Raw genomic sequence first — 11,390 nt, 5'->3', positions numbered from 1 at the left:
ACAGACCTGGTCCAAATCAGATCGACTTATCTTTCTGCACTGAAAAGGAAGAAACTGAGCCTCTTTCTTCTCTGGACACTGCACCCTAAACAGGGTCAGTATATCAGTATCCCTGCTTTAAACTGGGCTTAAAGGAAGCCTAGCATTGAAGTAAGATTCAGGGTTGTGAATATACTATAAAAGCTAAACAAGTCTACTACCAGAGGCTGTGTTTTTTTTCTTTTCTTTTTTGATTTATTTTACATCCCAAAGCTGCCCCTTCCCTCCTTCCAGTATGGCCTCTTCATCCCTTTCTCTTTCCCTTCTCCCTTCCCCAGAAAAGGAGAGCCCCCTCCCCCTGCACCCATATCAACTTTCCCCAGTACATCCAGTCACATCAGGGCTGAGCATATCTTCAACTCCTGAAGAAGAGGCTGTTTTCAAATGACGAGAAGACTATCCCATGACAACTTAAGAACCCAGTAACAGAGGTGTGGTTGGCTCTAAACTGTTATATTTGGGACAAGAGAAAATTTTAATTTCAGCACAGTTTTAAGGAAACAATAGGAAGGCAAAAGTAAAATAAGAATAATTAGATTGAAAATTGTTCTTGTTTGAAGAAACATGAGCTAGTTTTACAAATGAAGAAACTTGAGCTTAGAAGAATGCAAATAAGTTGCTTAAGGTCAAACCACTAATTAGTAGCAGATCTGGGACCAGATCCAGATCCTTCCATTTTCCCTTTAAATTCCACTACACTCTACTGAATCACCTCAGAGACTGCAGAAATATTTTTGGAATATCTGAGCTCTGTTTTACTTTTTTTCATTTAACCATATTGGGAAAGAATTTGGAAGCACGTCCCATATTAAACACAGAGGGGACTATGATCAAACAGTTCCACCCTTTTCTACAAGAGAGATTTAAACACATTTTCCCAAATGAAGTTATACATAACTCTTCAGAATACTATTACTTTGAAGGACCAAATCATGGGCAAAACTCACATGCCCACCAATTGCTGAACACATAAACAAAATGTGGTTACAACACAGCAAGTAGTAGGAATGGTGTACTGAAACATGCTACAATGTGTATCATACTGAGATGTGGCTGATGGGCAGCTATTTTCTCTGAATTAAAATACTTCCCAAGGAAAGGGAAGGGGAAGCAGCCCATTGGGAAGCTAGAAAGCTTATAAGGCTCAAGAAGTTTGTTATCTTTTGATAATCACAAAGATGCTCAGTCAGTCATAGAAACGGCGTCTATGTGCTGTAGCAAAGGCTATAGAGAAGAGAGTCTCCAGTGGAGATGCCTTCAATGTGAGCAGTGAGTCCTGGTCATTTAGTTCTTACGAGTCATCACCCATGTGGGGGTAGATTTTCCAGTTACACAGCTGTTTTTCAATAACACAAGTCCAATAAGATAGCTCCAATAATCTGATCAGTTTACCTACTTAGTCTTGGGTAGAACCATTCCTTTGGTCCTTTATATAACTCTATATTCATTGAAAAGATTTTTGTTCACATTTTCCCAGGAAAAAAAAAATTAGACAACAATAGCACACACACATAGTCCAAACACAGGTCTCCTAAGCACGAATACATGACTTCATTTACACAAATTGTTGAGAATAAATAACATACCCACAGAATAGAATAAACATGGAAACTTTCTCTGAATGAGGGAACTGTGGTCATATAAAATTTTTAATGTGAGTAATGTTTCTTTTGACAGGATAGATAGCAATTTAACTTAGCATTGTATTTTTCCAACTTTGTGACTATAATAAAAAAAAAACATTGAGTTGTATAACTCAAACAAATTAGAGTTATGGTATAAGCCTATATAGAAAGTTTATCAATGTATGTCAGCCTTTATTTGCTCTGAAAAAGTAACTGATAAAAATGACTTAGAGTAGGACACTTTCTTTTTGCTCATAATCTAGCATGATCAGTAGTTACCAGCTGGCTCCTGTACTGCCAGCCAATAGAGAGGCATGACATCACGATGGCAGGAATGTGTGACTAAAGAGGCTTCTTACCTTAGGGTGACTAGAGATCAGAAAACAAAGATACATAAAGGAGCCAGGTGGAAGACACACCTTCAAATGAACACCCCAACCTTCTCCAGCAAGGCCTTACCTCCTCCTACCTGCACACCCCTAGCTGTCTAGTTGATTAAATGAATCTACTTAGCTGGACAAAAGCCCCTGTACCTGTAAAATGACCAGATGGATAAGCAACCATCAACACATGAGGCTTTGAGGCTGGTACAGCTAATAGCTAAATCATAGCAATGAATAAACAGGTATATGTAAAAATAACATACTTTTACTAAGAGAAATATTTGCTTCTTTTAAAACATCAAGAGCATAGAAAAGTTGGACTGTCCTTCGTAAATTAAATCTTTGCACAATTTACTCTCTTTGGGTTTGCAATTTTGACAAAAGCTTAGAGTATACTCAGCACAAAGTGTGTCCTCTGGTTCAAATAAAGATATGTCTTACTCAACACACAAACAGACAGTTTAGTCTATGTAGAAGAAATCCCAAAGAGCTACTCGCAGGAAAACCAGTATTCTCTACAGATGTAACAAATTTTCAATAATTTGAATTGATATTTGCCCTCTGTAAAACCCCTCAGCTCATACATTCATGCTCATGACATAGCCTCAAGGAGCCCACTCTCAGAAGACATCACCTGTGAGTTAAGGCTTAATACATGGCATTTTAGCTCTGGATAAAATAATGACCTTTAGACTCCTGAAGGATATGAAATGGAAATTCTCTTTCCATTCCTTCTTCAAAACACTGTCTCAATCACATGAAGAAACTATATATCCTTAAGCAGTAAAATATTCAAATTGGCATATCCATTTTTTCCACTAGGATACAAAGATAAACACTTCTTAAAATCTGTTGTACTTATAGGTAGCAGAATCTCAAAAAACAGAATACAAAGTATAAGTGTTTAGTAAATAAATACCACAGAATGATATTAAGTATGATAATTTAACTACTTAAAAACACCCTCCCAACTTTTTCCTTTAAATTTACTGCCTCTATTACAAACACAATTAAATATAAGGTCACTTAGGAAAAACTTTCAATGATTTTGTAGAAAACCTTAATGACAAGAGGATATAAAATATAGAGACCTTAGTTAGCCCATTTGACTTAGAATGCATTTTAAAATCAATAGAGATAAGTAAAGCATCTTCCTCAAAGAAAGTGCCTCACATTGTTAATATGAAGATATTTTTGCATTGGTCTGTTTGACCTTAATGCATATTTAGGCAGTATTGATTACATCTACCTTGGCAAAATACTTGTTTCTCTTGATTACATAATCTTATACAGTGTATTTCTTTATCTAAATTATTAGAACTACCTAACTGTGGAATAATTCATTCATAATCTCTTTCCTTCCTCTCTTCTTTAATTTTTTAAAATTTTATATTAATTTATTTATTTTATATCCCAGGGTACCCCTTCCCTCCTTTCCTCCCAGTCCCCACCACTTCTCCTCCTTCCCCTCTCCCTTTCCCCCCCAGAAAATGGGAGCTCCCCACCCTGCATTAACCTTCACCAGCACATCACATCATATCACATCAGGAATGCTCATATCTTCATCTCCTGATGGCAGGCAAGGCAGCCTTGCCAGGGGGAAGTGGTCCAAAAGCAGGCAAAAGAGTCCTGTTAGAAACATCCCCCAGTTAGACCAGCACCATTTGTTGAAGTTGCTATCTTTTTTCCATTGAATGGTTTTGGCCTCTTTGTCAAAAATCAGGTGTCCATAAGTGTGTGGATTTATGTCAGGGTCTTCTATTTGATTCCATTGATCCACCAGTCTGTTTCTATGCCAGTACCATACAGTTTTTAGTATTGTTGCTCTATAGTACAGCTTGAGATCAGGGATGGAGATACCTCCTGAAGATCTTTTACTGTAGAGAACTGTTTTAGCAATTCTGGGTTTCTTGTTGTTCCATATGAAGGTGAGAATTTTTCTTTCAAGGTCTGTAAAGAATTGTGTTGGTAATTTGATGGGAATTGCATTGAATCTGTAGATTGCTGTTGGTAAGATGGCCATTTTTACTATGTTAATCCTGCCAAGCCATGAGCATGGGAGATCTTTCCATCTTCTCATATCTTCCTCTAATTCTTTCTTCAGAGACTGGAAATTTTTTTTCCTACAAGTCTTTGACTTGCTTGGTTAGGTTCACACCAAGGTACTTTATGTCCTTTGTGGCTATTGTGAAGGGTGTTTCCCTAATTTCTTTCTCGGCCCTTTTGTCTTTTGTATACAGGAGGGCTACTGATTTTTTGAGTTAATTTTTTTATCCAGCCACTTTGCTGAAGGTGTTAATCAGCTATAGGAGTTCCCTGGTAGAATTTTGGGGGTCACTCAGGTATACTATCATATCATCTGCAAACAGTGATACTTTGACTTCTTCCTTGAGACTGATATTCCAACCAAGCACTATGCATGGAGATAACCTAAGACCCCTGCATAGATGTAGCCCATGGCAGTTCAGTATCCAAGTGGGTTCCATTGTAATAGGAACAGGGACTGTCTCTGACATGAACTGATTGGCCTGCTCTTTAATTACCTCCCCCTGAGGGGGAAGCAGCATTACCAGGCCACAGAAGAAGACAATGCAGCCACTCCTGATGAGACCTAATTGACTAGGATCAGAAGGAAGGAAAAGAAGTCCTCCCCTATAAGTGGACTTAGGGAGGGGCATGCATGCAGAGGATGGAGGAAGGGAGGGATTGGGATGGGAGGAGGGAGGGAACCACAGGGGGGACACAAAGTGAATAAAGTATAATTAATAAAGAAAAAATAAGAAACAACCCCCACCTCCACTCACCAGGTACCCCATTTAAAGATCAAGCCTCCTGTCAGCTACATGTGACCCAGGGGGTGCCAAGGTCCAGATCATGCATGCTCCTTGGTTGATGTCTCAGTTTCTGTAAGCCCCCATGTGACTGGGTTAGTTGTATCTGTAGGTCTTCTTATGAGGTTCTTGTCCCCTCCAGGTTCTTCAGTCTTTCCCCCAACACTTTTACAGGACCCCCAAACTCTGCCCCATGCTTAGCTGCAAGTTCCAGCACCTGTGTCGATATGCTGTTGACTGGAGCCTCCCAGACCACAGTCAACTTAGGCTCCTGTCTGAAAGCAGAGCAGAGTATCATTATTAGTGTCAGTGGCTGGTTCTCTACCTTGGGGTGGGTCTCCAGTTGAGCCAATTATTGCTTGGGCTTTCCCTCTATTTTTGTTCCCTCATTATTTCTACACTTCTTGTAGGCAGGAAAATTTTTGGTTCACAGGTTTTGTTCATAGATTGTTGATCTCCTCCTCCTGCTAGTCCTGATTGGCTAGGAGGAGGTCACTTCTGTCATCATGCCCGCCCCTGTTAGGAGTCTCAGCTAGAACCATACCCATATCCTCCCAGGCACCTACCCTGTAGCAGGCCTCCAGCTTGACTAAGAGATGTCGTTCTTTTAGTCAGAAAAGAAAGACATTTTCCTTTCTTGTTCCCAGCCCTCTCTCCTCCAACCCCAATTTCCCCACATTTGATCCCCACCCTTGTATCCCTATCAATTCCATCTCCTGCCCAGTTCCCTCTCTTCATCCACTTCTACTGTGTATTCTGTTTCCCCTTTTGAGGGACATTCAGATCATCGTTTTGGCTCTCCTTTTTACATAGTTTTTTTGGATCTGTGGACTGTAGTATGGTTATCCTGTACTACAGGTCTAATATCCACTCACAAATGAATACATACTATGTTCATCTTTCTGGGTCTGGATTACCTCATTTACGATGATGTTATCTAGTTCATCCATTTGCCTGCATATTTCATGATTTCTTTGTTCTTAAAAGCTGAGCAGTTAGTAAATGTGTCATAATTCCTGTATCCATTCTTTGGTTGAGGGTCATCTAGGTTGTTTCCAGTTTCTGACTATTATGTATAAAGCCGCTTTGAACATAGATGAGCAAATATTTCTGTTAGATGGTGGAGCATCATTTGGGTATATGCCCAAGGGTGGTATAGCTGGGTCTTGAGGCAGAACAATTCCCAATTTTCTGAGAAAGCACTTTATTGATTTAGAGAGAAATTGTACAAGTTTACATTACCAATGTAATGTAGTGTTACATTGGTAACAATGTAGGAGCAATGAAGGAGTGTTCCCCTTTTTCCATATTCCCTCCAGCATGTGTTGTCACTAGAGTTTTGAGCATTTCTTTAAGTGCTTCTCAGCCATTCAGTATTCTTCTGTTGTGACTTCTGAGTTTAGCTCTGTACCCCATTTTTAACTGGATTATTTGATTTGTTGGTGTCTAAGTTCTTAAGTTTTTGTATATTTTAGATATCAGCTCTCTGTCTGATGTAGGATTGGTGAGATTTATTCCCAATCTGTCGGCTGCTGTTTTCTTCTACTGACAGTGTCCTTTGACTTACAGAAGCTTCTCAGTTTCATGAGATCCCATTAATTAATTGTTGATATTAGAACCTGTACTGTTAGTTTTTTTGTTCAGAAACTTGTCTCCTATGCCAGTGAGTTCCAGACTTTTCCTACTTTGTCTTCTAAAAGAGACTCTAAAAGGTTACAGTCTCTGGTTTTATGTCAAGGTCTTTGATCCACTTGGGTTTGAGTTTTGTGCAGGGTGATAAATATGATTCTATTTGTGTTTTTCTACATGCAGACAACCTGTTAGATGAACAACATTTATTGAAGATGCTATCTTTTTTCCATTGTATGGCTTTGACTTCTTTGTCAGAAACAAACTTTCTGTAGGAGGGTAGATTTATTTCTGGGTCTTCAGTTTGGTTACATTGATCAACCTGTATGTTTCTCTGCCAATACCATACAGCTTTTATTACTGTAGCTCTGTAGTATAGCTTGAGATCAGGGATGTTGAGACCACCAGAACTTCTCTTATTGTACAGAATTCTTTTGGCTATCCAGGGTCTTTTATTTTTCCATATTAGGTTAATGGTTGCTCTACCTAGGTCCATAAAGAATCACATTGGAATTTTGATAAGAATTGCACTGAATCTGTACATTGATTTGGCAGGATGGACATTTTTACTATATTAATACTGCTGATTCACCAGCATGTGAGATCTTTCCAGCTTCTAAAATCTTCTTCAATTTTCCTTCAAAGACTTAAAGCTCTTGTCATTCAGATCTTTCACTTGCTTGGTTAGAGTTACACCAACATATTTTATATTATTTATGGCTATTGTGAAGGGTGTTGTTTCCCCTAATTTCTTTCTGAGACTTTTTGTTGCTTGTATAAAGGAGGGCTACTGACTTTTTTTAGTTAATTTTGTATGCAAACACTTTGTTGAAGGACTATCAGCCATAGGAGTTCTCTGGTAGAATCTTGTGGGTCACTTAGGTATAATATCATAACATCTGTGAATAGTGATACTTTGACTTCTCTTCCAATTTCTATCCTCTTGATCTCCTTTACTTGTCTTATGGCTCTAGCTAGAACTTCAAGTACTATACTGGAGAGTGGGTAGCCTTGTCTTGTCTCTGATTTTATCAGGAAAGCTTTAAGTTTTTCTCCATTTTAATTTGATGTTGACTATTGGCTTGCTGTATATTGCCTTTATCATGTTTAGATATGTGCCTTGAATCCCTGATCTCTCCAAGACTTTAAACATGAACTGGTATTGGATTTTATCAAAGTCCTTTTCAGCATCTAATGGGATGATCATGTGTTTGCTTTTTTTTTTTTTTTTTTCTTTTTTTCTTTAGCTTGTTTATATGGTGGATTATGTAGATAGATGTTCTTTTGTTGAACCATCCCTGTATTCCTGGGATGAAGCCTACTTGATCATGGTAGATGATATTTTTGATATGTTCCTACATTTGGTTTGCAAGTATTTCATTGAGAATTCTAGCATCAATGTTCATAAGGGGGATTGGACTGAAATTCTCTTTCTTTTTTGGGTCTTTGTGTTGTTTTGCCATCATGTTAACTTTGGACTCATAGAACGAGTTTGCCATTATTCCTTCTGTTTCTAATTTGTGGAGCAGTTTGAGGAGTACTGGTATTAGTTCTTCCTAGAAACTCTGGTAGAATTCTGAGCTAAAGCCAACTTCCCCTTTTTGGTTAGGAGGCTTTTGATGACTTCTTCTATTTCCTTGTGAGTTATAGGCTTATTTAAATTGTTAACCTGATCTTGATTTAACTTTGGTAAGTGATATCTATCAAGAAAATTATCCATTTAAATAAGTTTTTTTTTCAATTTTGTGGCATATAGACTTTTGAATTGTGATCTAATGATTCTTTGAATCTCCTCAGTATCTGTTTTTATATTCCCCTTTTCATTTGAGATTTTATTAATTCCTTTGTCTTTTGGTTAGTTTGGATCAAGGTGTGTCTATCTTGTTGATTTTTCTCAATAAAACAGCTCTTGGTTTTGTTTAGCCTATGTATTGTTTTCTTTGTTTTTAGTTGATCGATTTCAGCTCTGAGTTTGATTATTTACTGTCATCAACTCCTCTTGGTTGTGCTTGCTTTTTTTTTTTTCCTAGAGCTTTCAGGTGAGCTGTTAAGTTGCTAATATGAGCTCTCTCCATATTTTTCTGAAGGTACTTAGCACTATGAACTTTCCTTTCATCACTGCTTTCATTGTGTCCCACAGGTTTAGGTATGCTGTGCTTTCATTTTCATTGAATTCTCGAAAGTCTTTAGTTTCTTTCTTTCTTTCGTCCCTGACCACGTGGTCATTAAGTAGAGAGTCATTCAGTTTCCATGAGTTTGTAGGAATTCTATTGTTTCTGTTGTTGTTTAAATCAAGCTTTAATCCATGGTGGTCTAATAGAATACACAGTGTTATTTCTATTTTCTTGTATTTGTTCAGGCTTATTTTGTGTCCAAGTATGTGGTCAGTTTTAGAGATAGTTCCATGAGGTGTTGAGAAGAAGTTACATTCTTTTGTGTTTGGGTGAATGTTCTGTAGATATCTGTTAGGTCCAATTCATTCATAATGTCAGTTTCATTATTTCTCTGTTTAGTTTCCATCTCAGTGATCTGTCCTTTGGTAAAGGTGTGTTGAAGTCTCTTGCTACTAATGTGTGAGGTTCAATGTGTGATTCAAGCTTTAGTAATGTTTCTTTTACAAATGAGGGCACCTTTGCATATGGGGCATATATGTTCGGAATTGAGACATCTTCTCGGTCTATGTTTCCTTTGATTAGTATGAAGTGCTCTTCCTTACCTTTTTTTGATTAATTTTGGTTGAAAGTCCATTTTATTAGATATTAAAATAGTTACTCCAGCTTGTTTCCTGTGTCTGTTTGCTTAGAAAACTTTTTCCAGCTCTATAAGCTGAGGTAATGTCTATCATAATAGCTGAGGTGTGTTTCTTGTATGTAACAGAAAATTAGGTCCTGTTTAATCATCTATTCTGTTAGCCTGTGCCTTTTTATTGGGTTGTTGAGACTGTTGATATTGAGAGATATTAATAACCAGTTGGTACTTTCTCTTATTTTGATCTTGGTGGTGGTAGAGTATATGTGCATGCTTTCTTTCTTTTGGTTTTGCTGTTGTGGGGTTATTTGTTTCCTGTGCTTTCATGGGTGTAGTGAGCCTTCTTGGGTCTCAGTTTTCCTTCTAGTATCTTCTATAGGGCTGGGTTTGTGGTTAGGTAAGGTTTAAACTTGGCTTTGCCATGGAATATCTTGTTTTTTCCCTCTATGGTAATTGAAAATTTTGCTGGGTATCATAATCTGGTTTGAAATCTGTGATCTGTCTTAAGTGTCTGAATGAAATCTGACCAGGCCCTTTTGGCATTCATAGTCTCTGCTTAGAAGGCAGGTGTAATTCAGATAGGTTTCCGTTATATGTGACTTGGCCTTTTCCCCTTGCAACATTTAATATTCTTTCTTTGTTGTATACATTTAGTGTTTTGATTATTATGTGACTAGAGGATTTTCTTTTCTATTCCAATCTATTTGGTGTTCTGTATGCTTCTTGTACATTTATGGACATTTCTTTCTTTAGGTTGGGGACATTTTTGGTTTTTTTTGTTTGTTTGTTTGTTTTTTCTATGATTTTGTTGAAAATATTTTCTGGGCCTTAGAGTTTGGAGTCTTTTTCTTCTATTCCTATTATTCTTAGGTTAGGTCTTTGCATATTGTCTCAGATATCTTGGATGTTTTGTGTCAGGCACTATTTTTTTAATTTTTTATTACACTTTATTCACTTTGTATCCCCCCATAAATCCCACCTCCTCCCCTCCCGATCCTACCCTCCCTCCCCCTTCTTCACTCATGCCCCTCCCCAAGTCCACTGATAGGGGAGGTCCTCCTCTCCTTCTTTCTGATCTTACTCTATCAGATCTCATTAAGAGTGGCTGCATTGTCATCTTCTGTGGCCTTGTAAGGCTGCTCCCCACTCAGGGGGAGGTGATCAAAGAGCAGGCCAATCAGATTATGTCAGAGGCAGTCCCTCTTCCCATTACTATGGAACCCACTTAGACACTAAACTGTCATGGGCTACATTTGTGCAGGGGTTCTAGGTTATCTCCATGCATGGTACTTGGTTGGAGTATGAGTCTCTGGGAAGACCTCTGTGTTCAAATTTTCTGGTTCTGTTGCTCTCCTTGTGGAGTTCCTGTCCTATCTTTCTATTTCCCACTTCTTACATAAAATTCCATGCACTCTGCCCAACAGTTGGCCATAAGTTTCAGCGTCTGCTTTGATAGTCTGCAGGGCAGAGCCTTTCAGAGGCCCTCTCTGGCAGGTTCCTAACTTGTTTCCTATTTTCTTCTTCTTCTGATGTCCTCTTCGTCTATTCCTATTATTCTTAGGTTTGGTTTTTTCATACTGTCTCAGATATCTTGGATGTTTTGTGTCAGGCACGTTTAAGATTTAACATTTTTTTTAACTGATGTATTCTTCAATTGTATCTTCTACACCTGAGATTCTCTCTTCCATATCCTGTATATTGTTACTGATGCTTGTGTCTTTAGTTCTTGTTCTTTTTCCTAGGTTTTCCATCTCCAGGATTGCTTCAGATTGTGTTTTCTTTATTGTTTCTATTTCAATTTTTAGGTCCTGGACAGTTTTATTCATTTCCTTTTTCCATTTAAATATATTTTCTAGTATTTCTTTAAGAAATTTAGTCAGTTCCTTACCTGTTTGCATTTTCCTGTGTTTCTTGAAGGCATTTATTTTCTTCCTTTAAGGCCTCTATCATTTTCATTACCTCAGATTTCAGATTGTATTCTTGTGCTCTGGTGTGGTAGGATCATCAGGGCTTGCTGTAGTAGGACAGGTTGGTTTTGTTGGTGTCATACAGCCCTGGGTTTTGTTGCTGGTTTTCTTCTGCTGACCTCTTTACATTTGGTTGACTCTATTATTAGCAGGCTTGGTGGTCTTTGA

This window comes from Psammomys obesus, unplaced genomic scaffold (genome assembly GCF_907164565.1).
Source record: "Psammomys obesus unplaced genomic scaffold, mPsaObe1.curated_primary_1811, whole genome shotgun sequence".
NCBI lineage: Eukaryota > Metazoa > Chordata > Mammalia > Rodentia > Muridae > Psammomys > Psammomys obesus.
This window is presented reverse-complemented; position numbering follows the sequence as displayed.